At 44.1% G+C, this 26241-nt stretch overlaps 1 long non-coding RNA gene and 1 pseudogene across 2 annotated transcripts in view; both read left to right on the top strand.

Moving 5' to 3' along the window:
- The window catches only part of Gm51906, a 43347-nt gene that overhangs the window by 8658 nt on the left and 8448 nt on the right, over positions 1-26241 (top strand). For both annotated transcript variants that reach the window (XR_003949712.1, XR_003949713.1), the window contains exon 2: positions 11857-12020. This is a non-coding gene — a long non-coding RNA (predicted gene, 51906). The remainder of the gene's footprint in view (positions 1-11856; positions 12021-26241) is intronic.
- On the top strand, positions 25138-26025 carry Gm12712 (annotated as a pseudogene).

Genomic DNA, 26241 nt, shown 5'->3' with positions numbered 1-26241 from the left:
TGTGACGTTTTCCCACTTGGCCTCACTACAAACTAGGATTTGGGTCAGACTTGCATGGAGGAAATGACCGTGGATATCCTTGTCTTTCCCCATTCCTGGAGTCACATACATTGAGTGGAACTTTGTCCTGTAGGCACAACATGGCTTGTCGCCATTTTCAAATCAGACCAATTGTGAATTTTCTGCATGAGACCCTCACAGGAATGGGCCCGCTAATATTTTCTCATGGAATCTGGTGAAGGCTTCCAGGATACATCAAGACACATGAGGTGGCCCATAAGTCCCCTCCCTTTTTAAGGAGAGTTTTCAGTGGTATAGCCACCCATAAGTTGCCCATGTTCCCATATGTCACCCCAGTTGCTACTTGGTGCACATGTCTTGGGCAGAGTCATTTGTTTGCTCTGACACTGTTGCCTATCAAGGATGAACAGGGAGTGTGTTCATGTCTCTCTGAGAAAAGCATGCACGCTGCCACAGCACTGGGGTTCCTGCGCCATTCTTGAGAGCAGGTTTGATGTTTCAGTATTATGACTCATACCCAGCTTTCATAGGTGCCTGTTAACCGGGTTTGTGTCTATTCCTAGTTAAGACTTTTCTGTTTATATATCCTAATCATAGAACCCAGGGCACATCAATACTAGGCAAATGCACTCACTAAGCTACAACCGATTGCAAGAATTTTTAAATTACATGTTTGTTTATTTATTTATTCATTTATTTAGGTGTGGAGGTCAGATAGAAACTAATGGAAATCTGTCTTCCCTTTCTAACATGTGAGTCATATAGTATTGGAATCAACTGAACATCTTACTGTTTGGGGTTTTTGTTTTATTTTTTAAGACAGAGTTCACTAGATAGCTTATGCTGGCAGATCCTTTTGCCCCTTGCTTCCCAAAGCTGGAGTTACAAATATGTACCAGCATACCAGGACTCCAAACATGTTCTTATAGTATTTCTAAATCCATACTTCTAGCCCTGATCTCTTACCAGAGCTCATCTGCGTTTACAGCTATCTGACCCTGTATTCTTTTGATTCGTAAACACTGAATACATGCCTACTTTCAGCTGGAAATGACTCCTGGAATCTAAGGCCCAGGTGTGAACTAGATAGACCACAAGTCTGTCCTCAGGACACTGGCAGCCAGGGAAGAGATTACTCAGCACAGAAGTAAACAGATGTTAAATGCTGGTGGTGATGCCAGTGGTAAATTCAGTTAACATACCTTTACTTCCAGCATTTGGCAGACAGAGAGAGCCAGATCTCTGTGAGTGGAAAGCCAGACTGGTCTACATAGCAAGTTCCAGGCCAGCCAGGGCTACATAGCAAGACCCTGTCACAAAAACAAAACAAAACAAAACAAATGATAAATGTGTTGCTTTGAATTACCTGAACTGACACAATGAACACGAATGGGACAAGTGCACATTAGAAAGGGGGTTTCTGGGCTGGTGAGATGGCTCAGTGGGTAAGAGCACCCGACTGCTCTTCCAAAGGTCCAGAGTTCAAATCCCAGCAACCACATGGTGGCTCACAACCATCCTTAATGAGATCTGATGCCCTCTTCTGGTGTGTCTGAAGACAGCTACAGTGTACTTACATATAATAAATAATAAATAAATCTTAAAAAAAAAATGTCTTATTTAAAAAAAAAAAAAAAAAAAAGAAAGAAAGGGGGTTTCTTTGCCAGGAGGCGGTGACACACATCTTTAGTCCCAGCACTCGGAAGGCAGAGGTAGATAGATCTCTGTGAGTTCAAAGCTAGCCTGGACTACAGAGCAAGTTCCAGGACAGCCAAGGCTACATAGAGAAACCCTGTCTTTGAAAAACAAAGAAGAAAAAAGGAAAGAAAGAAAAAGGGGGTCTTTTCTGGATAAGGGAATCGAAGAGGGCACTCTGAGAGCATGATACTTGGGATTATAATCAAGACGTAGCATTGGAAGAGTTTAGTAGAGAACTTTCCAAGAATAGGAAATAGACACTGTGAAGATCCTGGGGTATTTCAGAGCGCAGTTCATCTAGCCTGAAAAGGAGGCTAGCAGAGTAGCTCCACTGGTACCTAATGAACACGGGGCTCTGAGCTGGGAGTACTGGCAGAGGCCAGGTCACAAGAAATGTTTGCGTGTGGAACGTGAAGCAGGAAGCTGTGGGAGGGATGTGGACATAATATATTTATATATAATGTACATTATTTAGTATATAATATATACAACGAAATATATAATATAATGACTTATATATTCTACTTCACTTCACTTCTGGTCCTTTAGGGGACCTAATCAGTCATGGTGGTGACACATCCAGTACCCTAACACCCGCTTGACTTCCTCATGCCACCAACTAGCTTCACCACAAGACAGTCTCATTAGCCATAGTCACACCCTGCTATATAGTACATACCACACACACATATAATATTTATTATTATTATTTATTATTATATCTTGTTGTTGTTGTTGAGACAAGACCTGTTGGTATAGCTCTGACTGGCCTTGAACTCACTATGTAGACCAAAGTGGTCTTAAACTCAAAGACATTGCTGCCCCTGCCTGTTGAGTGCTAGGTTTAAAGGTCCATACCACCATACCCTACTCTTGTTTATTAAAGAAGAAAGAAAGGATGAGGAAGGAAGGAAAGAAGGAAGGAAACCAAGCTGAAGCTATGAAACAATCAGACAGATGAGGAGCCAGCAATGGTGGCTAAGGAAAATCAGTAAGAGAGAAGAAAGCATAGTAGATTTCCCAAAAGTCAAGATAAGAAAGTGCTCCCAGGAGGAAAGAATGGTGACCTGCACATGCCACTGAGACACAGGCAAAAAGGAGCTTTCAAAGTCTTCACTGAGTTTAGAACCTGAGAAGTTACTGTCATTTACATAATAAAGAGTCTGAATAACTCTAAGCCTCTAAAGTTGAGCAGAATGGACTAAGCTGAAGGTGGCCCGGAAGTGGAGACAGAGCTCAGTGATGGCTGCTTATTTGGGGCTTGTGTGCTGGACTGAAAATGCAAACCACAGAACGAATGGAAGTTTCTAGGGCACATGTTTTTATGAGTAATGCTTCTTACATGACTGCTCAGGGCAGTCATGGCTGACAGGTTCATTCCAGGCTAAGGGTCAGCCAGACAAGTAAAATGGGGGATGGAGCAAATAAGCAAATTTGTTGTGGATTTGTTGGGTAGAGTGATTATAGTAGTAACCTAAATTAGGAAGAGAAGAAAGCAGAAAAAAGAAAAAAAAAAAAAAGAGATAGCTGGTGGATAGTGAAAGGTGGTGCAGATAACAGGGACTAGAGGTGGGGGATCTGTGGGTGACACACAAGTGAGCTGGAAGGAGAAAACAGTGCTTAGAGTGGGTGACTAGAAACCAAGAGTTAGGGTGTGCTATGGTTATGGCTAATGAGCTGGTCTTGTGGGGAAGCTGATTTTTGCATGAGGTAGAAAGGAAGTCAGGCAGGTGTTAGAGTACTGGCTGGGTCATCATCATGGGTGACTAAGTCCCCTAAAGGATCGGAGTTGAAGTTGGATAAAGAAAAGTGCTAAGAAGCAAGAGCCAACGTCATTGGAAAATGAGTTTTCAGATTACAGCACCAAAGAAATAGTAACAAAGTCTGGGAATGTGGTTCAGTTCACAAAGTCCTGGCACCTCGTAAAACTGGGCATGGAGGCCACTGCTCAGGAAATTGGAAGCTCAAGATCAACCTTGGCTCCACAGGGAATTCATGGCCAGCCTGGGCTAGATAGGGAATTCAAAGCTAGCCTGGGCTACATTGGGTACAGCTAAAAGAGCTAGAGTTAGTGGAAGGAAAAGGAAAAAGAGGGGGAAGATGGGGAGTTGAGCATGTTGATGGGGAATATTGAAATGTGCTGGTGCTGAGATCCACAGTCCAAGGAGAGACAGCCTTCTGGGGGTGGGAGGGTTTGAGGAAACTGTCTTTAGGAAGCACCAGATTCAGGTGAGATCAGGTGGAGAGGGGCCTGTGAACCTCTAATCTGCACCCCTCATCAGGTCACAAGCAGGAACACCATCCTCGTCTTTTCTCCAGTCCATCACCAAAACTTAAATGTCTAAGGATGCTCGCTCCTCAATCCAAACCTGAATGGCCTCCACAACCCTAGGAAGGGTACGCTGGCCACTGACTTGGCTTTTCCCATGGCTCCCTCCCTCTAGCTTCTGTAGACAAGGCATAACTATTCAAATGCAAACCGGATATTGTCTCTCTCCTACTTAAAACATCCACCACCCCCACATTGTCCCTCTTCCTCTAACCCCCATTTTGTGACAAGATGCAAGTTCTCTCAGTATAGTTCAGTAGCTTTCCATCATTGAGTATCCCAAACCTCTATCTCCATCCTGACTCACGGGGGACCTTGTGCTCACACTCTGCTCTCTCCTGAGACACTACACATCTTCCTTTCCCTGAGATTATCTCTCTCTTCTGTTCCATTATCCTAGCACACACATCTGGAGATACATGGATACAGCCTACTAATCTGTGCAGGAAACAACCTACTCTGGAATACCTTTCTTCTTTTTGTTTTGTTTTGTTAATTATTTTTATCTTATGTGCATTGGTGTTTTGCCCCACATGTGTATTTCGTGTGAAGCTCTTGGAACTCCTGGAGCTGGAATTACAGGAAGTAGTGAGCTGCCATGTGCTGGAAATTGAACCCTGGTTCTCTGAAAGAGCAGCCAGTGCTCTTGGCCTCTGAGCCATCTCTCCAGAACCTCTTCTTGATTTTATTGTTTGTTTGGTTGGTTTGGTTGTTTTCCAAGATAGAATTTCTCTCTGTGTAGCCCAGCACGTACTAGAACTCACTTTTCTCCCTAGTGCTGGGATTAAAGGCATGTGCCACCACCACCTTGACCTCTTTTATTTTTTAATTTCTGAATAAAATTTTTGTTGGTTTTGGCTTTTGACATGTAGCCCTGGCTAACTTGGAACTCCCCCTGTAGATCAGGTTGGCCTCAAACTCAGAGCTCTACCTGCCTCTTCCTCTTGAGTGCTCCTGAGTGAGAAGTATGTTTGGGGGAGGAGGTGCAAGCTCACACTCACTGGCACACACGAGGTGTGAGTGCAGAGCACCTTGGAAAGCAAAGTATAGGATCCCCCTGGAGCTGAGTTACTCATAGGGAGTTGGGAGGCGCCCAACATTGTCCTCTGCAGCAGCAGTAAATGCTCTTAACCACTGAACCATCTCTCCAGCCCCTAGAATGCCTTTCTTAATTGCAAAATTTAACTGATTCCCTATGCCTTCTATTTCTACATTTCTTATGCTAGCATTATCAAGCAGTATTGCAATTGTGTTTTGTTTGATTGTTTTGTTTTCCTTTTAAACAGTCTATAAGTATGTGCTGGCAAGGTTCTATAGCACTTCTGTTTTCAGCTCTAAATATACTGTTACAAACTAGATAATCAATAAATATCCATTAAACCATGTTTGGTGACTTATACCTGAGATTCATTCAAGGGACTGAGACAGTAAAAAGGAAGTTTGAGGCCAGCCAGGGTTGCATAGTGAGCCTCAGGATACCCTGTCTCAAAACAAAAAACAAAAACTAAACAAAACAACAACAGCTCCCCGCCCCCACAAACATGTTTAATATTAATAAGTCAATCTTAAGAAGCTTTGTTGGTTTGTTGTTGTTGTTTTTAGTTTTTTTCCGAGATAGAATTTCACTATGTAGCTCTGGCTACCCAGAAACTCACTATGTAGAATAAAATCAAAAGGTAAAATATATGCAAGTGAACCATCACATCTATAATTCTGGCATTTAGGAGACCAAGAAAAGAGGATTGTCAGGAGTTCAAGCCAAGGCCAACCAGGGCTGTATTATATACTCCAGACAGATCCGCCTAAGCTACAAAGAGTGAGATCTTAATCTCAAAATAATTTTTAAGTGAAAAATGTCTAAAGAAATATAAATTTAAATCTTATATTACAAAAAATGGTGTTTTTAGGGATGTGTTTATTATTTTGGCTCTTACATCTATGTCTGATCCTTTTCGAGTTATTTTTTATATATATATTTGGAGGTGAGGGTGTAGCTTTATTTATTCATATGTGAACATCCAGACGTGTTAGTGCTGTTCACTAGGGCTCATACTATGGGTTGTTTCTTAACTTTATAATAAGTATTCAGTTTATGAAGTATTCAGTCTCTTCTTTTTGGTGCTTTGCAAGAACATAGAAACTTCCCCATCGTTAGCATACCACATTCATACACACACCAAAAGATTTTTTTTTTTTAACTTTAAACAACTGTGATGGCACTCACATAGCTCTAGCCCTTGAGAGTAAGAGACAGTAAGATTGAGGATTTGAAGCCTGCCTAGATGTGATGGTTGGTGTTGTCAATTTGACAAATCTCAGATCATGTCCAAGAAGGAGTTTTTCCATTGAGTTCATTGAGGTGGGGAGACACACTTTAAGTGGGCAGTATTGTCCCAAAGTCTGGGTTCCTGGGCTAAATTAAAAAGTGCTGGGATTAAGTGTGTGCCTCTGTTGAAGAGATGGGATGGCGTGGTGATTAAGAGGAACCAATTCCCGGCATCCACATCATGGTCCACAGACATCTGTAACTCCAATGCCAGGGGATCCAACAGCCTCTTCTGGCCTCTTCTGGCCTCCGTAGACATGGACACAGAGTCAGGCAAAATACTCATACATTCTAAATAAACAAACAGATGTGTGCCACCACACCCAGCTAAATTTCTTTTAAGAGAGAGAGAGAGAGAGAGAAATCAAACACAGCTTTCATCTCTCCCTGTTCTCTGACTGCAGATGAAGTGTACTGAGCTGCCTCCATCAACTGCTTATCGCTCTCCCGCCATGCTACCCTGAATCCTCAAACTGCAACAAGTCCCATTAAATCCTTCCTAAGTTGCTTTGTTCAGGTATTTTGTCACAGTAACAAATATTAAAAAAAAAAATGAACTGGGTTATATAACAAGTTCTAAGCCAGGCTAGCCTTGGCTACGGGGTAGATACTATCTAAAGTAAATAAAATTAAGGAGTAAAAAAACTAATTAGTGAATTTGGTTTTAGATTTTAATTTTTATTAGTTTAAAGAGAGAGTGTGTGTGTATGTGAGTATATACGTACACGGTACAGGAATGCAGGTGTCTACAGGGGCCAGAGGCGTAGTGTGCCCCTAGAGCTCGAGTTGCAGGTGGTTGTGAGCCACATAATTGAGAATTGAAATCAGGTTTCTGTAAGAACAAGAAGTGCTCTTAACCACTGAGCCATATCTCTAGTTCCCATAATCTTTGTCTTTTTCATTTATTTATTTATTTGTCCATTCATTCATTCATTCATTCACTCCACATCCCAAGATCAGCCTCCCCCCCCACCCCAGTTCCCAAAATCCTAAAGAAAAAGACAAGTGGCTAAATCCAACAGTATGCAAAAAAAGAAATCATTGTGTCTGAATTGAATATGCCCTGGAATCTAAGATTAATTTATCACTAGAAAATCAAATTTCTGCATTAGTAGATTAAGGCCAGTACCGTTTCTAGACCACAGTGAACCTAATGGGCTTCCTATACCATGGTGACGAGTAGATTCCAGCCTGGTTGTATATGACGTCATGCAGAGTCTAGGAAGGAGTTTCTCCTCTCTTTAGGTAAGCTTAACCATGAAGAGGGCAGTAGCACAGGTCTGAGCAAACTAGTCTTTCTTTTCTGTCATCCCCTTCCTCCTCTTCCTCCTCTCCTTCCTTCTCTTCTTCCTCCTCCTCCTCTTCCTCTTCCTCCTCCCCCACCCCTCCCTCCTCTTCCTCCTCTTCTTCCTCCTGTCTGTTTTTCCAGGTAGGGAGGATTCTGTAAGTTGCCCATGCTAGCCTTGAACTCTGCTTCTCTTTCTGCCTCCCAGTAGTTGGGACTATAGGCCCATGGCACCAAGCCTAGGTGGTTTAGGAACATGGTAATGTATACATAGATGCCTGTAGTCACCCTAAATGCTCTTTAGCAGCTTTGTCCCTTGAGATCTTGTTTCTGCCAACTAACCACATTTTTATTTGTTTCAGTTTTAGGTTTTGGGCTTTATTTTTGTGGCGTTTTGTCTTGTTTTATCCCGGGTGCCCCTTGTCTCTAAGGTCTGGTCACTTCACTCCTTTACAGGTATTTGCCAGTCTTAGCCAAAAAAGGAATTGCTGCTAATTCTATGTAAGTCGATACTAGGGTATGGTGTGACTTCAAGTCTGTCCGTGTGTGTCTGTGTGTCTGTGTGACTGTGTGTGTGCCCCTGGGTGTATTGTGCTTTCATTTGTGCTCTCATGGGCTTATGTGGAGTCCAGAATGGATGTTGTATGTTTTCCTCAATTGATTTATTTTCCACCTTTTTTTTTTTTTTTTGAGACGGTCTCACAGAACCTGGAGCCTGCTATTTTGGTTGGGCTGGTTAGTCAGCACATTGTAGAAGCCCCCTGTTCTGCCACCCTAGTCCCTGATTCTGGGTTACAGATGCATATCCTTAAGCATCCTTTTCATGGGGTTGCTAGGGACCTGAACCTATGTTCTCGCATCTGCACAGCAAACATTTAGTGAGCCAGCTCCCCAGCCTCCATTCTTCATTTTAGTTTTTGAGTCTCATGCAGACAAGGCTGACCTTGAACTCCTGATCTGTTTGCTTCCACCTCTTGAGAGCTGAGATTACAGGGATATGCCAGTTTATTTTGTTTGTTTTTTGTTTCAAAGCCCGGTTCTTCCACTGACTCAGAACTCAATATGTGGACTGGGTTGGCTTCAAACTTGATACCTCCAGGCCTCCTGGTTCTACTTCTCAAATGCTGGGACTACAGGTTTGCAGCACCACACCCTACACTACCTGTTTTCTTTTTAACCATAGCACCTGCCTATGCACACTCACACAAACACACAAATGAGAGACACTCATTACTTGTTGACTCTATAAAAAAAGTTGTGTGGTTCCTTAGAGGCTCAAATCCTGAGAGCAGCCTGTGGAAGCTAATATTTCTAAACAACAGATCCTATTTCCTTTGACCCATTTCCTTCAGGGAGATCAAAGACAGCTCAGATATGATGACTGTTATGTTCCTGAACGTTGAAACTTCAGTAATTTCCTTATTCCTTCAACACGTGCATATTTCACATATTCATTCAGCAGGTGTGTGCAAATGAGAGCCGGTGGGGAGTAAACAGCAGTCGTGGAACATTCAGGACCTAGTTTCTACTTTGACATTCAGAGATAAAGCATGCGGTCAATGGATTTTATTACTGAAGAAAATCAAAGGCATTAAATCCAGTGCCTTAGAGGTTCTAAATGATATAGAATTTACACCTCTGCTCTTCAGCAGGACTTACCTCAAAGAGCAGAGTCCCCCAGCATAGAGCCATAGTGTGGAAAGAACATGTGCAATTGCACAAAAGAGTAGGCCCATCCCCATCTCCCTTTAACAAAGTCTCTCCAAAATGCTCTGTGTAACCCCCACCACTACCACCACTATAGCTGCATCTGTTTTCCTGTTAGCTGGTACAGGTACTATAATCCTGTTGTCCAAATAAGAACTTCAGCCTGATGTGGTGTCATGCTTATAATTCCAGGATAAGAAGTGGATTGCTGGAAGTTTGAAGCTATCCTGGGCTACATAGTACCAGGCCAGCTAGCCATCTATAAGGAGACCTTGTCTCAAACATACAAACAAAATATCACACAGAACCAGGTACATTAAGTAGCTCCTGTTTGTAATCCCAGCACTCAGGAGGTGGAAACAGGATTGTCATGTTATTGAGAAGGCCTACCCTAGCATGCTGGACTTGCCATTCTCCACCCATGGATATGTACTGTCTGCTTAGGACTTTTTTTTGGGGGGGGGGGAGTTGGCTTAGCAGTTAAGAGCACTTACTGCTCTTGCAGAGGACCATGGTTCAATTCTCATGGCTCACAACTGTCTATAACTTCAGTTGCAGGGAGAGCTGATACCCACAACACTAGGTACATGTGATACATACTCATACACGCAGGCAAAACACTCATATACATAAATTAATAAACTAAATCTTAAAAATTTTTAAAAATACTTATGTTCATAAGAGTAAAGAGAAATTATTACTCAGAAAAATAAATTATTTGTGTTTCTTTATATTCTAACCCGAGCTACATTTGTAAATTCTAGGCCCATCTGAAACATAGGATGAGATTCTGCTAATATTCACCATCACCACCCCCAGACCTTCCTAGTAACTTTTTCCCCCCAGTAACTTTTCTAAAGGAGCTACAGGAAGTGCTGTAAGACCCCTGGGCATATCAGTGTAACACACTGTTACTGCCACACTGTGTCTGCCAAGAACCTTCTCTCCTAATCTTCATTCTATCCCAAGCAGTGTTCTCTTCCCCCATCAGGAACTTTAGCTTTGTGGTTGCCTCAGGAGGTTTCCGCTCACTCATCCCCCACCTCTCAGAGGCAAGGAGACTCTGTTAGCCTCCGATTGCTGTACAGGACATCCTGGCAGAAACAACCAGAGGAGAAAGAGTTTGACTCACAATTCCCGGTCACAGTCCATCACAGTGGGGAAGTGAGCTGGAACTTGAAGCAGCATTCTACTGTCAAGGGCAGAGACGAATGAATAAACACTTGTATGCTTGCATGCCAGTGCTTTCTCCCTAGTCTACAGGCTGGGATCCCCTGCCTAAGGAAGGGTCTTCCCACCTCGATTAACACGATCAAGATAATCTCCCCACAGATGTGCCCACCCCTCAGGCTAACCTTAACTAAACAATCCCTGAGACTTGTCCAAGATGATTCTAGATTGTGCCAAACTGACAAAACTGCCAGCAGATAAGCAGATCTCTGTGAGTTACCGGCCAGCCTTGTCTACATAGTGAGTTCCAGGTTAGTCAAATGCAATTAGAATCTGTTTTAAAACAACAACAAACAAACAAACAAAAATAAAAACAAAATAAACCACTAAGACCATTCAACAGACTTGGCTACATGCTATCTCTATCTCTTCTACTTAGTTTTAACTCTTAGAGGCAGAGAGAGGCAGAGAGGGAGAGAGGGAGAGAGAGAGAAGCAGAGGCAGAGGCAGAGGCAGAGGCAGACTTCTAAGTGGCAGTGAGGAGAGGGCCTACCCTAGCATGCTGGACTTGCCATTTTTCACTCATGGATGTGTACTGTTTGCTTAGGACTTTTTTGGGGGGAGGGGGAGTTGGCTTAGCAGTTAAGAGCACTTACTGCTCTTGCAGAGGACCATGGTTCAATTCTCATGGCTCACAACTGTCTATAACTCTAGTTGCAGGGAGAGCTGATACCCATAACACTAGGTACATGTGATATATACTCATACACGCAGGCAAAACACTCATATACATAAATTAGTAAACTAAATCTTTTTTTTTTTTTTTTTTTTTGAGACAGGGTTTCTCTATAGCCCTGGCTGTCCTGGAACTCACTTTGTAGACCAGGCTGGCCTCGAACTCAGAAATCCACCTGCCTCTGCCTCCCGAGTGCTGGGATTAAAGGCGTGCGCCACCATGCCCGGCTAGTAAACTAAATCTTAAAAAATTTTAAAAATACTTATGTGCATAAGAGTAAAGAGAAATTATTACTCAGAAAAATAAATTATTTGTGGTTTTTTTGTATTCTAGGTTTTGGTTTGTTTTTGTTTTTTGAGACAGGGTTCCTCTGCGTAGCCCTGGCTGACCTGGAACTTGATCTGTAGAACAGGCTGGCCTCAAACTCTGAGATCCACCTGCTGCCTTCCCAGTGCAGCATTGGTGTGTGTCACCACGCCCAGCTCTGTATCCTAGTTTTTATCTTGAGCTGTGGGGTTTTACCATGTTTGGGCACAATTAGAATGGTGGCTTGCCTTTTATGATTTGTGTGGCTGATTTTCTAGGCTCTCCTGTGGACCGCCTTCTGTACCTGCATTACAGAACTTTGGAACAAGGGAAGAACCATGACTTAATGAGAGAGAAGCCACTGGTGGGTCACGTTTTCTCCATTACCTAGGAGGCTCAAGTTATGGTGGCAGGAAACAAGGCTCCACTGTATTAACCACCGGTAAGTAGTTTCAGGTTTGAGTGTCAGCTTCCTTAACTGTAAAGTGGCAATAAATAATCTTCTCTCTCAGAGTGTGGGTCTTCATTAGGGTGTGATCAGCCAGCATAGAAACTCCCTCTATAGAAATTCTGCTTCTCCAGGGCAGGAGAGTTTTCTACCTCCTTTCTCTCAGCTGAGAGCCCTGGGCAGGTGGTGAAGGCTCATCCAATCACATATGGCTGTCTTTGTCTTAGAAGATGCTGCAGCAGGGCAGTGGTGGCGCATGCCTTTAATTCCAGCACTTGGGAGTCAGAGGCAGGTGGATTTCTGAGTTTGAGGCCAGCCTGGTCTACAGAGTGAGTTCCAGGACAGCCAGAGCTACACAGAGAAACCCTGTCTCAGAAAAACAAAAACAAAAACAAGAAGACAGCTGCAGGAGAAAGGGGATGCTATAAAGAATAGCGTGGCAAGAAGCATTTGGGGAAACAATGGCCTTGAATGTGTTCTGAGAGCAGAAATTCTCCTTTCCAGCATGAGCTAGAGTGTGCAGATTGAGAACAAAACACAAGCTTTCTGCAGAGTATTTCCCCGGCCCATTCAGAACCCTGGGTTTGGTCCCAAGCACGGCACTAAATTAATTAATCAGTTTTAATAAATAAAATAAACAAATACAGGCTTTCTCCTGATAGAATTTGTATATTGTTTCTGGCTATATAACTTCTAAATCCAGTTCTCCAACACTCCCACCTCCAGTCAGAGACTAGGGGAGAGTCATCTATGCCTTTAAAAACCAGTTAGAGTAGATTCTGTTATTTGGAGCTAAATTCCCTGACAATTTCTGTAATTGTAGATAAATACAGTGTCTGGTACTAGAAGTGGGGTCAATCAGACTGTACCTGTAGTCTCTGGCCTTCCAAGTAGATGAGATAATGCATTTCCTTATTGCGTCTCATATTCCTACTGAAGCTTCCAATTCACTATGCTTAAATGCATGAGAATCAGTTTCTTTATATACTTTCAGTGTCTGCATGCACCAAGGATGTGCTTAATACATCACATCTAATAGTTGATTTAATATAATTGATATACAATAAATCACATATATTTAAAGTATAAATTTAATGTCATGAATTTTGACATATATACATACATGAAAATGTCACTCCAGTTCAAGGCCAGCCTGGTCTACAAAGTGAGTTTCAGGACAGCCAGGGCTATACAGAGAAACCCTGTCTCGAAAAACCAAAAAAAAAAAAGTCACTCCAATTAAGATCATGAATTCCTCCATTATTTTCAAATATTTTTGTGTGTCTTTTGTAATCTCTCCCTCTTTCCTTCCATACCAGCACCAGGAAATCACTAATCCTTTGTACATTTTTTTAATAAATGAAGTAAAATAGAATGTAGGCTTTGGGGGGGGGGGCAGTGGTAGTGCACACCTTTAATCCCAGTGGAGGCAGAGGTGTGAGATGGAGAGTTCCAAGGCAGCCAACACTGTACAGAAAGACTCTGTCTGGAAAAAGCAGGAAAAAAAAAAAAAAAAAGAATGTAGGCTTTGGTCTTTCACTTAACATTAGAATAGTAAAGCATTTTGTTCCTGAGATGTTTGTTCTTTTGGTTGCTGACTGCTACTCCATTGTATGTCACAGAATTTAAAAAATCCTGTCATCAGTTAGTAGATATTTTCTATGTGGTTTCTGGTTGGAGGTTATTAATAATAAACTTTCTGTGAGCACTCACATAGCATCCCTGTGTTAATATACGTGCCTATTTTTCTTGTGGAAAATACAAAAGAATGGTAAGGTTGTGCTATAAATAGTAATGTTAGGAATAGAGAAGGTTGGGTGAGGTGGCTATACCTATAGTCCCAACGCTCTGAAGGTAGCAGCACCAGAAGGAGACACCCCATACAGAAACGTAGACATTTTTAGCCGTTTTAATGGTAGGCATTTTAATTTGACTTTATATTAATGCCCCTTCCTTTGATTAATTTAAAATGTTTTTCAAATACGTATTTGGGAGCTATATATTTTCCTTGAAGTATTTGCTCCATTTTTAGACAGCGTCTCATTCTCAAGCCCATGCTGGCCTAGACCTCATCCTCCTGCCTCAGCTTCCGTAGGGCTGAGCTTCAGTATGTGCTACCCTGCTCAGTCTAATTACTTTATATTTACTTTAATGTGTGTTAGCAGAAACACGCAATATATAGATTCTTTCTGTGTCTGCGTTCACACATAGGAGGGGGCGCATGCATATGTGAGTGTGTGAGCCAGGCGTCCAGAGTTTGACAACAGTTGTCTTTTTGTTGCTTTGCGTTTTTAATTTTTATGATAGATTCACTACTATTTTTTGTGAATTTGTGTGTGTTTCTGTGATTATATGCCGTGTCTGTGTGGGTGCCTGTGGAAGTTAGAAAGGGGTGTCAAACCCTGAGATGAGTTACAGGCAGTTGTGAGTATCTTGACATGAGTTCTGGGGCTGAACATGGATCTCCTTGAAGAACACCAAATACTCTTAACCACAGAGTCAGCCCTCTGGCCCTGTGCCTAATTTATTTATTTTAATTTATTTTATGCATGTGGGTGTTTTGTTTGCATTTATGTCTGTGCACCACATGTGTACCTGATGCCCATGAAGGTCATAAGACGGTGTCAGATTCCATGGAGCTGAAATTATGAATGGTTGTGTCTCTTTGTGGGTTCTGGGAATTGAACCCAGAGCAAGTACTCTAAACCCATGAGCCGTCATCTCTCCAGCCCCTCTATATCTTACTTTTTCCTTCCTTCTTTCTTTCCTTCCTTTCTTCCTTCCTTCCTTCCTTCCTTCCTTCCTTCCTTCCTTTTCTTTCTTGTTTTTTTTTCTTCTGAGACAGGGTTTTTCTGTGTAACCTGGATGTCCTGGAACTCACTCTGTAGACCAGGCTGGCCTTGAACACTTCTCTTAGGATCCACCTGGGGAGTGCTGGGATTAAAGATATTCATCATCACAACCCAGCTTTACACCTTACTTTCAAGTGAGCTCCTAAAATCCAGCTGTTTTTAGTTTGAGTTTTTAAGATAGTCTTGAGTTCAACCATGAGCCCATGATAACCTTGAACTTCTCATCCTACTATCTCTTCTCCCAGTAGGGTAAGGTCAGGCTTGAACAAACTGTGCTCATTTTGGGTTTGCTGCTGCTGCTGTTTGCTTAAGATCTATTTTAAAGAGTGTGTGTACACATGAATAGCATTTGGGTGCCCCAGAGGTCAGAAGAAGGCATTGGATTCCCTGGAGCTGTAGTTTCGGGTGTGTGTATGCCGCCCAACTGTGCAGGAAGAGCAAAGTGCTCCTAACCATTGAGCCATCCCTTCCAGCCCCTGCCTAAGTTATTGATAGGGATTTATGAATTTTCTTCTCTTTGATATTAATCTGCACTGTCACCCTCTTATTAAAATATGAATAGGGCTGGTACGATGGCTCAATGAGTAAAGGTACTTACTACTAAGTCTGACAACCCGAGTTTGATCTCTTGAACCCACAGAGTGGAAAGAGAGAATCAGTTCCTACAAGTTGTCCTCTGACCTCCACGTGTGCACCTTAGCTCATGTGTGTTACCCCACCAAGATAAATAAACAAACAGTGTGGGCATGGTGGTCCATGTCTTTAATCCCAGCACTCACTCAGGAGACAGAGGCAAGTGGATCTCTATGTATTCTAGGCCAGCCTGATCTATAGGGAGCTTCCAGGCCAGCCAAGGCTACATATGAGACCCCACCCCCACCCTGTCTCAAAAGAAACAAAAAAGAAAGCAAGAAAACTTGACCAAATAAATAACAACGGAAAATCTAAATACATAAGTAAATGTAATTTTTAAAACTTATTTTAAAATGTGAATAGTACCATATGTCCATGTCTTCTTTGGTTGCAAACAGCCAGCACCACCCTGCATTTTACCCTCCTGCCGCAGCAAGGAGAAGGTGTATTAGGTTTCCTGACCTCAGGCTAAGGCAGGCATGTCTAAGTTGATCCAGGCTCCGGATGTCCCCAGCCTTGGCAGTTCTGGTCCCTGCTGGCCCTGTCCTTCTGCTGGCTTCTCTCTGAGCTTCAGACAGAGGCTGAACAGCGGCAGCGTGATGAGCGAAAGCCCACCCAGAAGAACACTAAGCCCAGAAGCCCCAGCTTGCTGGGTTCAGGCTTCAGCTTCTGGAATTCTCAGGAAGAATGGAAAACAAGCTCCCCTCTCTGCAGATGTGGCAGAAGGCCACCTCCTAAAGCCCGTCACCTGGCCTCTTGCACAAGAGCCACCTGAGGACACCTGATCACAGGCAGCTTTCGGAGCCAAGCCTCTATTCCTGCCAATGAGGCCCCAGGCAGGAGAGGGACTTGGTCAGGTAGCCAAGGCTGCTCTATCACAGGAGTTGGTGGAGTGGTTGCTAGGCATGACATGAAAATGAAATAAGATCAATTAAGTCCTCTGCTCCTAAGAAGCTGAGGGAACGAGGTGCTTCTATGCTTCTGATTCAAGAATGTTTTTCCTTGGCTCCAGTATTAAGAGAAAGGTCAGAAACCTTTGTAAGGAGGCAGCCTCCTGCTGAGGTCAGGCCTCTCTGAGAGTGTACCTTGCTGTCTCTTACTTCCCACTGAGACTTGGGAGCTAGCATCTCAAGACTGCCAAACCACATGTCCACATAGACACCCTCTGTTAACGGAGACCTGACTCAGAAGTTGCCAGGCAGGATCCTGGCTCTCGCACAGCATGAGAGCCACCTCCTTGGAATACACTGTGGTACAACAGGCAGGTCAGTTAGAGCCTAAGCTTGAAGAGAGAGGAAGCCAAAGTGAGGCCAGAAGGGTTACCTTCTCTCTTCTCCTGCACTCCCCCACCCCCACCAAGGAAGTCAAGAACACAAGCCACATTTTCAGTTGCTTATTTTTAATGATTACTTTTTTATTTTAAAATTATGTCATGAACATGAGCCACATTTTCATTTGTTTACTTTTAATGATTAACTTTTATTGTAAAACTATGTATACATGTGTGGGTGGCCTTGTGCCCATGAGTGCAGGTGCCCATATTGCCCAGAGGCCTTCGATCCCCTGGAGCTGCAGCTTGATATGAGTCCTGGAGGAACTCACCTGGGTCCTCTGGAAGAGCAGTGCATACTCTTAACTACGGAGCCATCTCTTCAGACCCATGATTACATTTTTTTTAAAAAGGGGGTTTTGTTTGTTTGTTGTTTGAAACGGTCTCTCTAGCATAGCCCCGGCTGTCCTAGAACTCACTATGTAGACCAGGCTAGCCTCAAATTCAGAGATTCATTTACCTCTGCCTCCCAAATGCTGGGATCAAAGGGGTATGCCACCACACCAGACATTTTTTTTTTTTTTTTTTGGTTTTTGGTTTTTGGTTTTTGGTTTTTTGAGACAGGGTTTCTCTGTATAGCCCTGGCTGTCTTGGAACTCACTTTGTAAACCAGGCTGGCCTCGAACTCAGAAATCCGCCTGCCTCTGCCTCCCAAGTGCTGGGATTAAAGGCATGCACCACCACGCCCGGCATATATGTATTTTTTAAACTATATTTATTTATTCACTTTGGTTTTTGTTTTAGTTTTTTATTGTTACTGGTTTTTAGGCAGGGTCTCACTGTGTAGCCCTGACTGACCTGGAACTTGCCCTATAGACCACATTAGGTTCAAATTCTCAGAGATCTGCCTGCCTTTGCCTGTCAAATGCTGACGTTAAAGTATGTGTCATCAGGTGGACAGGCCTTCAATCTCAACATGTGGGAGGCAAAGGCAGGTGTATCTGAGTTGGAGGCCAGCCTAGTCTACAGAGTAAGTTCTAGGTAGCCTGGTCTACAGAGCAAATTCCAGGCGAATCATCACCAGCCTGTTTATTTACTTTAGGGTGAGGTATGCTTAAGCTAAGGTGAACATGTGGAGATCAGAGGTCAGCCAGAGCCCCCATTCAGGTACCCCCAACCCTGCTCCTTGCAGGCTCCATTCCTTCCTTGGGTCACCCAAGGACTCCCATGGGCAGATGCAAGGGGAAACCTGGAGAACTGACATCTTTGTGAGCTGTCAGAATCCTGGTTCTTCCAGTCTAGGCAGGTACAGCTTAGCCTGCAGTTATCCGTTCAGAGCCAGAGAAGAGATTCTGCCCCTCAGGTGACCCCAACTACATCCTGATTTCACCTATGACATTTCCTTTTTGCCCCCTCCCTCATGCCATCAAATGCTAACTCATGGCCATTGCTAAAGTACCCGGTTGCTTGGTTACCTGGGAGACTTAAAGTATATCTTCTTCTTCCAAAGTCCTCTTAAATAGATGGAAAACTGAGCAGGGGACAGGGCTTGGCCCAGACAGGGCTAAACAGCTGCTTTTGTTGTTGTTTTAAAAATATATACATATGTATGTATGTATACATACACATACATATATATGTAAAACATTTTTAAATACCTAAAAGTCAGGCATGATGGTACATGCTTTTAATCCTAGCACTGGGTGCTGGGAATTTGAACTCAGGTCCTCACGTTTACCTAACATGCACTTTACTGAGGCCTCTCTCCAGCTTGTTATTCTTTTTAATAAAATATAACATATAGTTGGGCTGGGAGCACAGCCCAGTGATAGAAAATATGCTTAACCTGCTCAGATCCCTGGACAATAATCTCCAGAGCTGCAAAACAGAAGTATAATAACAAACACAGCAGACAAGAAAACCATTTCATGGAATAGTTGTAGCAAAAACTCACAAGGCTGTAGCAAATACCGAGATGCACGTGACTCATTCATCTCTCTCAGAACCTGTGTGCTGGGACACCTCGTCTATTCAAATTTCTGGTAGATGTCCCTAATAACCACATTCTGTCCAGAAGTGTAAGGTAGAGTCTGTTTCAGGGACCTACTTGGGTCTTTTTTTTTTTTCTTTTTTAATTTATTTATTATTATATGTAAGTACACTGTAGCTGTCCTTAAACACACCAGAAGAGGGCGTCAGGTCTCATTACGGGTGGTTGTGAGCCACCATATGGTTGCTGGGATTTGAACTCAGGACCTCCAGAAGAGCAGTCAGTGCTCTTACCCTCTAAGCCATCTCGCCAGCCCCTACTTGGGTCATTTTTGTTATTTGTTGTGCCCTTTGATGACAGGTGAAATGGTCTCTCATAGTTTTGGGGTTTTTGTTTTGTTTAGTTTTTATTTATTTACTTTTTGGTTTGGTTTGGTTTGGTTTGGTTTGGTTTGGTTTGGTTTGGTTTGGTTTGGTTTTTTTGAGACAGTGTTTCTTTGTGTAGCCCTGGCTGTCCTGGAACTTCCCTTGTAGACCAGGTTGGCCTCAAACTCAAAGATCCACCTGCCTCTGTCTCCTGAGTGATGATGGGATGGATTAAAGGTGTGTGCCACCACTGCCTGGCTGATTCTCATAATTTTGATTCACATTTTTTGCATAGAAACTCCAAGATCGGGGCTGGTGAGATGGCTCAGTGGGTAAGAGCACCCGACTGCTCTTCCGAAGGTCCGGAGTTCAAATCCCAGCAACCACATGGTGGCTCACAACCATCTGTAACAAGATCTGACGCCCTCTTCTGGTGTGTCTGAAGACAGCTACAGTGTACTTACATATAATAAATAAATAAATTTAAAAAAAAAAAAAAAAAGAAAGAAACTCCAAGATCTGTTCGTAACTGGGTAAAGTCTGGCTGTCCCCTGAGGGTGAGCCACAGAGCCCCCGGCTCAGGAGCCTGGGTCCTCAGCTCTCAGCTACTCCCAGAGTGAGTAAGTTTCTCCTGAGTGACTGGAAGAGGCTTGGCTTACTCACTTAGCTGCCCTGGTTTGTCCTGCTTTTCTGCTTCTAAGGGCTGAAGCAAAGCCTCAAATGCAAAGGTGGGAGGATCTGCAGCTGGGGAGTGGCAAGATGAGACCTGCTTTATTAGAAGGAGAGCTGGGTAAATTGGAGGTAAAGAGGAGGCTGCAGGGTACTTCAGAAATGCCCCCCACCCCCACCCCGGGATGAACGGTAAGCTTCAAGACAGGCAGGCTACTGAGTGACCCTGGGGCAAATTGGGGTTAGGAGGAAAGGTGGGAATTGAGCTGGAATTTGCCTTCAGGATGGAACACTGAGAAATGTTTTCAGATTATTATTCTCCCAGCGGCCATTGGATTGGAGTGGTCACATGTCCAAAGGAGGGTTGTCAATACTGCTAGTCTGGCCACATCAGATTAAACCACCTTTGGGGTGTGTCATGCCCCTGTCTTTCGAAGTGACACATCCTGCCTCCTTGGAAGGTTAGTTCAGAGCTAGTTCTCTCCTGAATTAACAGGACTTACCACGTTGTTCCTGTTCTAAATCCTGATGTCCTGCTAGACTTACCATCTTGGTCCCCTTCCATATCCTGATCCTGTGTGTGTGTGTGTGTGTGTGTGTCCGTTAGTCTGGTGAGCACAGATCCTGGGGAGCTGGAAGGCAAGCCCTGGGCCTTTGATCCCTTTCCTCCTACCCAGGTTTTTTCTGCCACCTTGTCTTTTCCAGAGCTTCTAGTCTCAGAAGATGTTCACGTGGCAGCAAGAACACCCGTTGTAGGACTGAGTAGCAAGCGTAAGAACTTGAGTTCTAATCTCTAGCACCAGGTACAACGAGAGACTCTGTTTTAAGAAAATAAGGTAGAAGACAATAAATGACGACGCTGAGAACTTGACCTGTGGCTTCCACTCATGCTCCCACACTCGGGCAAATCCTTGTGTATGCCCAAATACGAAAAGCAGTCATTGTAGCCAATCCCGGTGGCATACGCCTTTGATCCCAGCCCAGCATTCTGGAGGCAGTGGCAGGCAGATCTCTTGTGTTGCAGGCCAGCCTGATCTATGTAGTGAGTTCCAGGCAAGGGTCGGAGACCAGGACAAGGTGATATTCTGTCTCCCTTCCCCCACAAACACACGGATTGCTAGAGTGGAGTGAGGGTGTTCCTAGACGAAAGCATCTGACTAGCACACGTAAAAACCCACATTTGCCCCAGCACCACGCAAAATAAACATTAACAAAAACGTTCAAGACATTAAAGTCTTTTTTAGAGTTATGTAAATTTTAATTTTGAATAATACATTTTTATCCACTTGTGATATATATTTATGCTAAAACAATTTAATTGTTGGGGTTAGGGTACAATCAACGACAGAGCTCATGTTTAGCACTTAGCACACACGAAGTCCCAGAGTCAACAACACTGAAAAAAAAAAGTTGCTTATTGCAAAATTCAAGTTAACGATTCATAATGCTTTTGCTTCTACTGCGGCGGCGGCGCGGCTGCTGCTCCTCCCCTCCCCATCCTCCTATTCCTCCTCCCCTCCCCATCCTCTTCCTTTTCTACCTCCCTCCCTTCCATCATTCCTACTGGTGATGCGCCTACCTCCCAGGCTTTGTTTTCTTAGGACACTGAGGGCTTTTTACCTATATTAGCTCCAGGTTTGGTGCTCTCTTTCCCTCTTCCAGGCTAGACAAACTGAGCAGCCTAGAAGCAAGTGATTTCCGGAAGGTTCGGCTTAAAACAAGACACAGGGAAAAATCTCCGCCTTAGCTAATTTGAGTTCCCTCTCTGCACACTAGGACTGCTAGGATGGCCTCCCCCAAAAGATTTTCAAATGGGGTGAGATGGGGCGGAGAGCAGAGAGGCTCCCCTCTCCTTGCAGACTGGATAGGTTTTGATACTAGAATAGTCAAAACAGTTTTGCAACCAAGTGACTCTTAGTAATAACAATACCAACCTCGGTCATTTGCATAACTTCACAATTGACCAAGTGTGCCCCAAGCAGTTAATTAGAATGATAAAGAAAGCAGATGGTCGCACCAGAAGCCTGATGCACCCTTCTTGGGGACCTGGGAAGTTTCCGGGGCTTTCTCTTTTCCTGAGTGGATATCAGACAGACTCTGCCCGGGCCAACTTCCAGGAAGCTATAGGTGGCGAGCTCGACCTACTGGCTGCGCGCCGGATCTACGCTGAGCACACAGCGTGGTTCCACCTCTGCCTGGAATGTACCCTAGTGGGTCAGCAGGTACGACTAGTTTACAGTCCCCCAACTTACTGCCGGACTGAATTCCCTGTGGTGGGACCAGTCTGTATTCAGCCAGTTCCTGAAAGGTGAAGAATCAGACTTTGGTGAAACGGAAATGAGAGCCAGGGCCCATAAGGTGATTTAGGGACAGCTGGAGGGGCGGGGCTCGGGATACCTGCCAGGGGCCTAGAGGTTGGAGAGAATGTGATCAAAATGAATCATTTTCACCAGATGTTTCATTTCGGGCCCTTCTCCTCAGGTTCTCATCTCAGTCAGCAAAGGCTGCCCCCAAGTACGCGGGTTGGGAGTTTTCCTAACTCTTTTGGGGTAGGGACATGTCAGGAGCTGGGTGGTCCTTGTGCCTTCAGAATTTAAGGAGTGCCAGCCACAAAACCGAAGCTCATAAAGGAACTTTAGGGAATCTTTTAGAAAAACTAAAGTAACAAAACAGCATTGGCGAGGATATTACTATTCCCTTGCCCCCACCCCTCTTAACATCAGGGACTTGGGGGACTTGAGCTCAAGAGCGCTTGCCTCCCGCGCATTTCACCTCCGCCAGTCCTCTGTACTGGCAGAGGGGGTGGCTGGTGGTTGTGTGGGGTGGTGGTGGTGGTGGTGGTGGTGGTGGTGGTGGTAGTGGTAGTGGGTGTACATAATCATAATTAGTTCTGACTGGTGAAATGGCTTACCAGATAAAGGCACTTGCTGCCAAACCAGACCCCTTGAGTTCCATCTCCAGGACTCAAATGGTGAAAGACTACAATGATTAATGCAAACTGTCTTTTGACCTCCATGTACCATGGTAGGTGTGAACCCCCTCCCCCTCAAACATGCAAAAATAAATAAATTTTACTTATTATTTTTAAACAAAACAAAAACTAAAAACCAGGGTCTTGCTAAGTAGCCCAAGTTGACCCAAAACACTCTAACATCAGCCTTAGCATCCTGAGTGCTGGGATCACAGGTGTGTGTCACTAGGTCAGGCTTTAGAATTACGCTTGTGTTAAATCTTGGGGTGTGTGTATGTGTGGTGTGTTTAATTTTATTTTACTTTTAAAATATTTTACCCCTTGGGACTGAAGAGACACCTTAGCATTTAAGAACACTGGCTGCTCTTCTAGAAAACCAGGGTTCACTACTCTCCCCCATGTGGCAGCTCATAGGCATCGATTACTGCAGTGCTAGGGGATCAGGAACCCTCTCTGGCTTTCTTAGGGACTAGGTATGCTTAGGAGTGTATAGACTCACATGCAGACAAAAAAGATATACATAGAGTGCATCCATGCAGGCATACACAAAAATTATCAAAATATTTTTTCTCCAATCGTATGTATTTGTGTGTGTGTGTGTGTGTGTGTGTGTGTGTGTGTGTGTGTGTACATACCATGAGTGTGCCAAGAATATCTGGGCAATGGAGTTACAAGTAGTTGTGAGCCAACAAATCCATTCTCTGGTCATCTTTCTCACCCCATATTCTTTGTTAATTATGATGAGAAAAGCCAGGCATATTGACTCATGTCTGGTACTTGGGAGGAAGGCTGAGGGAAGAGGATTATGATCCTGGTCATCCTGGATAAGAGAGAGTCCTTGCCTCAAAAAAACCCAAAAAAAACAAAACAAACAAAAACCAAGCAAATGAACAAAACTCAGCACATGCCTTTCATCCAAGCACTCAGGGGGCAGAGGCAGGTGGATCTCTGTGAGTTCTAGGCCAGTCTAGTCTACAGAGGGAATTCTAGGACAGCCATGAAAACATAGAAAGACTCCATCTCAAGAAAACAAAATCAAACCCTCTCAAATAACAACAGCAAAAGACAGGCTGGAGAGATGGCTCAGCAGTTAAAAGCACCGACTGCTCTTTCAGAGGTCCTGAGTTCAATTCCCAGCAACCTCATGGTGGCTCACAACCATCTGTTATGAGATCTGATGCCCTCTTCTGGTGTGTCTGAAGACAGCTACAGTGTACTCATATAAAGAAAAATAAATAAATCTTAAAACAAACAAACAAACAAACCAAAACAACAACAGAGAGGGAGCAAGAAGGGAAGAGTAAGAGAGGAACAAGAGAGAGAGGAGGGGACAAACAGCCTCTTTCATAGTGGGTCAGGCCTACCTGGCTGTTGCCAGGTAACTGTGGGGTGAAGCATACCTGGCTGTTGCCAGGTAACTGTCGGGGGGTGGGGTAGGGGGAGTTTAGACAGACTGCTAACTCAGTCGGCTATCTGTACTTACTTCTTTGCCTTTCTGGTTTTTGTGACATGGTTTCTCTGTGTAGCCCGGCTGTCCTGGAACTCACTAAAACTCAGGAATCTACCTGCTTCTGCCTTCCAAGTGCTGGGATTAAAGGTAAGTGCCCAACACTTGTTTCTCAGTCTAGAACCCAGAATCACTGGCCTAGAGATGGCACCACCCACAGTGGTCTGTGCCCTCCTCCATCCATCACTAAGGAGATGCACTATTGGCTGGCCCTACAGCCCCATCTTGTGGAGGCATTTTCTTCATTGAAGTTCCCTTCTCTTAGGTGACTTTACCTTGGGTCACATTGACTTAGCCAGCACCACCTTGCCTTTACTCTGAGCCTGCTGTACCCTCACCAGCTTGCAAGAGGTGCATTGCTATTTTTAAAAATGTATTTATTTTTTATTTTATGTATATGAGTGTTTGCCTGCATGCGGTGGCTTTTAGGGTATCGGTACCACTCCCCCTATTCTGCTAAAGATGGAATACACATTTGTCTCTAGTTCTACCTGTTTTCTTCCTTCCTTCTTTTTTTCTTTTTTCTTTTTTCTTTTTTCATTCGAGAAAGGGTTTCTCTGTGTTGCCATGGCTACCCTGGCATTCTCTCTGGCTTGAACACAGATCTCTGCCTGCCTCTGCCTCCCTAGTGATTGGATTAAAGGCATGTGTCCTCACCACCCAGCTGTCCTACCTATTTTCAATTTGCAGTTACTTCAACAATTAAAAAAAAATCTTTTTGTTGTTCAGTGTGATGGCTCATGTCCTTAGTCCCAGTACTCAGAGACAGAGGCAGGTGGATATTTCTGGGTTCGAGGCCAGCCTGGTCTATAGAGCAAGTTCTTGGACAGCCACAACTACACAGAGAAACCATATCTTGAAAAACAAAACAGCTCTCCAGCAGCCGTGCAAGATGCCCAAAGGGAAGAAGGCCAAGGGGAAGAAGGTGGCCCCGGCCCCCGCCGTCGTCAAGAAGCAGGAGGCCAAGAAGGTGGTCAACCCTCTGTTCGAGAAGAGGCCCAAGAACTTCGGCATTGGATAGGACATCCAGCCCAAAAGAGATTTAACGCGCTTTGTCAAATGGCCCCGCTACATGAGGCTGCAGCGGCAAAGAGCCATCCTTTACAAGCGGCTCAAAGTCCCTCCTGCCATTAACCAGTTCACCCAGGCACTGGACAGGCAGACAGCTACTCAGCTGCTTAAGCTTGCCCACAAGTACAGGCCAGAGACAAAGCAAGAGAAGAAGCAAAGGCTACTGGCCCGTGCTGAGAAGAAAGCTGCTGGCAAAGGTGACGTCCCAACTAAGAGGCCACCTGTCCTCCGAGCAGGAGTCAATACAGTCACCACCTTGGTGGAGAACAAGAAGGCTCAGCTGGTGGTGATTGCCCATGACATAGACCCCATTGAGTTGGTGGTTTTCCTACCTGCCCTGTGTCGAAAGATGGGGGTGCCCTACTGCATCATCAAGGGAAAGGCCAGGCTGGGGCACCTGGTCCACAGGAAGACATGCACCACTGTTGCCTTCACACAGGTTAACTCGGAAGACAAGGGTGCTCTGGCTAAGCTGGTGGAAGCTATTAGGACCAATTATAATGACAGATATGATGAGATCCGTCGCCACAGGGGAGGCAACGTCCTGGGTCCTAAGTCTGTGGCTCGCATTGCCAAGCTGGAAAAAGCAAAGGCTAAAGAACTCGCCACTAAATTGGGTTAAATGTACATTAAGTTTTCTGTACCTAAATATAATTACAAAATTAAAAAAACAAAACAAAACAAAAACAAAGAAAGAAAATCCCTTCTGTAGCTTTGCAGGATGGCACAGTGCCTGTTACAAAGTCGTGAGGAGGCAGAGGCAGGAGAGAGAGAGAGAGAGAGAGAGAGAGCGAGCTTTTGTGGGGCAGAGATTTCCAGACTAAGGATTGGTGGGGGATTTTAAGCACCAAGCTTGGGGAGCTCAGGGATTTGGTGTATTTTCATGT

This window comes from Mus musculus, chromosome 11, assembly GCF_000001635.26.
Source record: "Mus musculus strain C57BL/6J chromosome 11, GRCm38.p6 C57BL/6J".
NCBI classification, from domain to species: Eukaryota; Metazoa; Chordata; class Mammalia; order Rodentia; family Muridae; genus Mus; species Mus musculus.
Note: the sequence above shows the minus strand (reverse complement) of the source record. Positions and strands in the feature narration are given on the sequence as shown.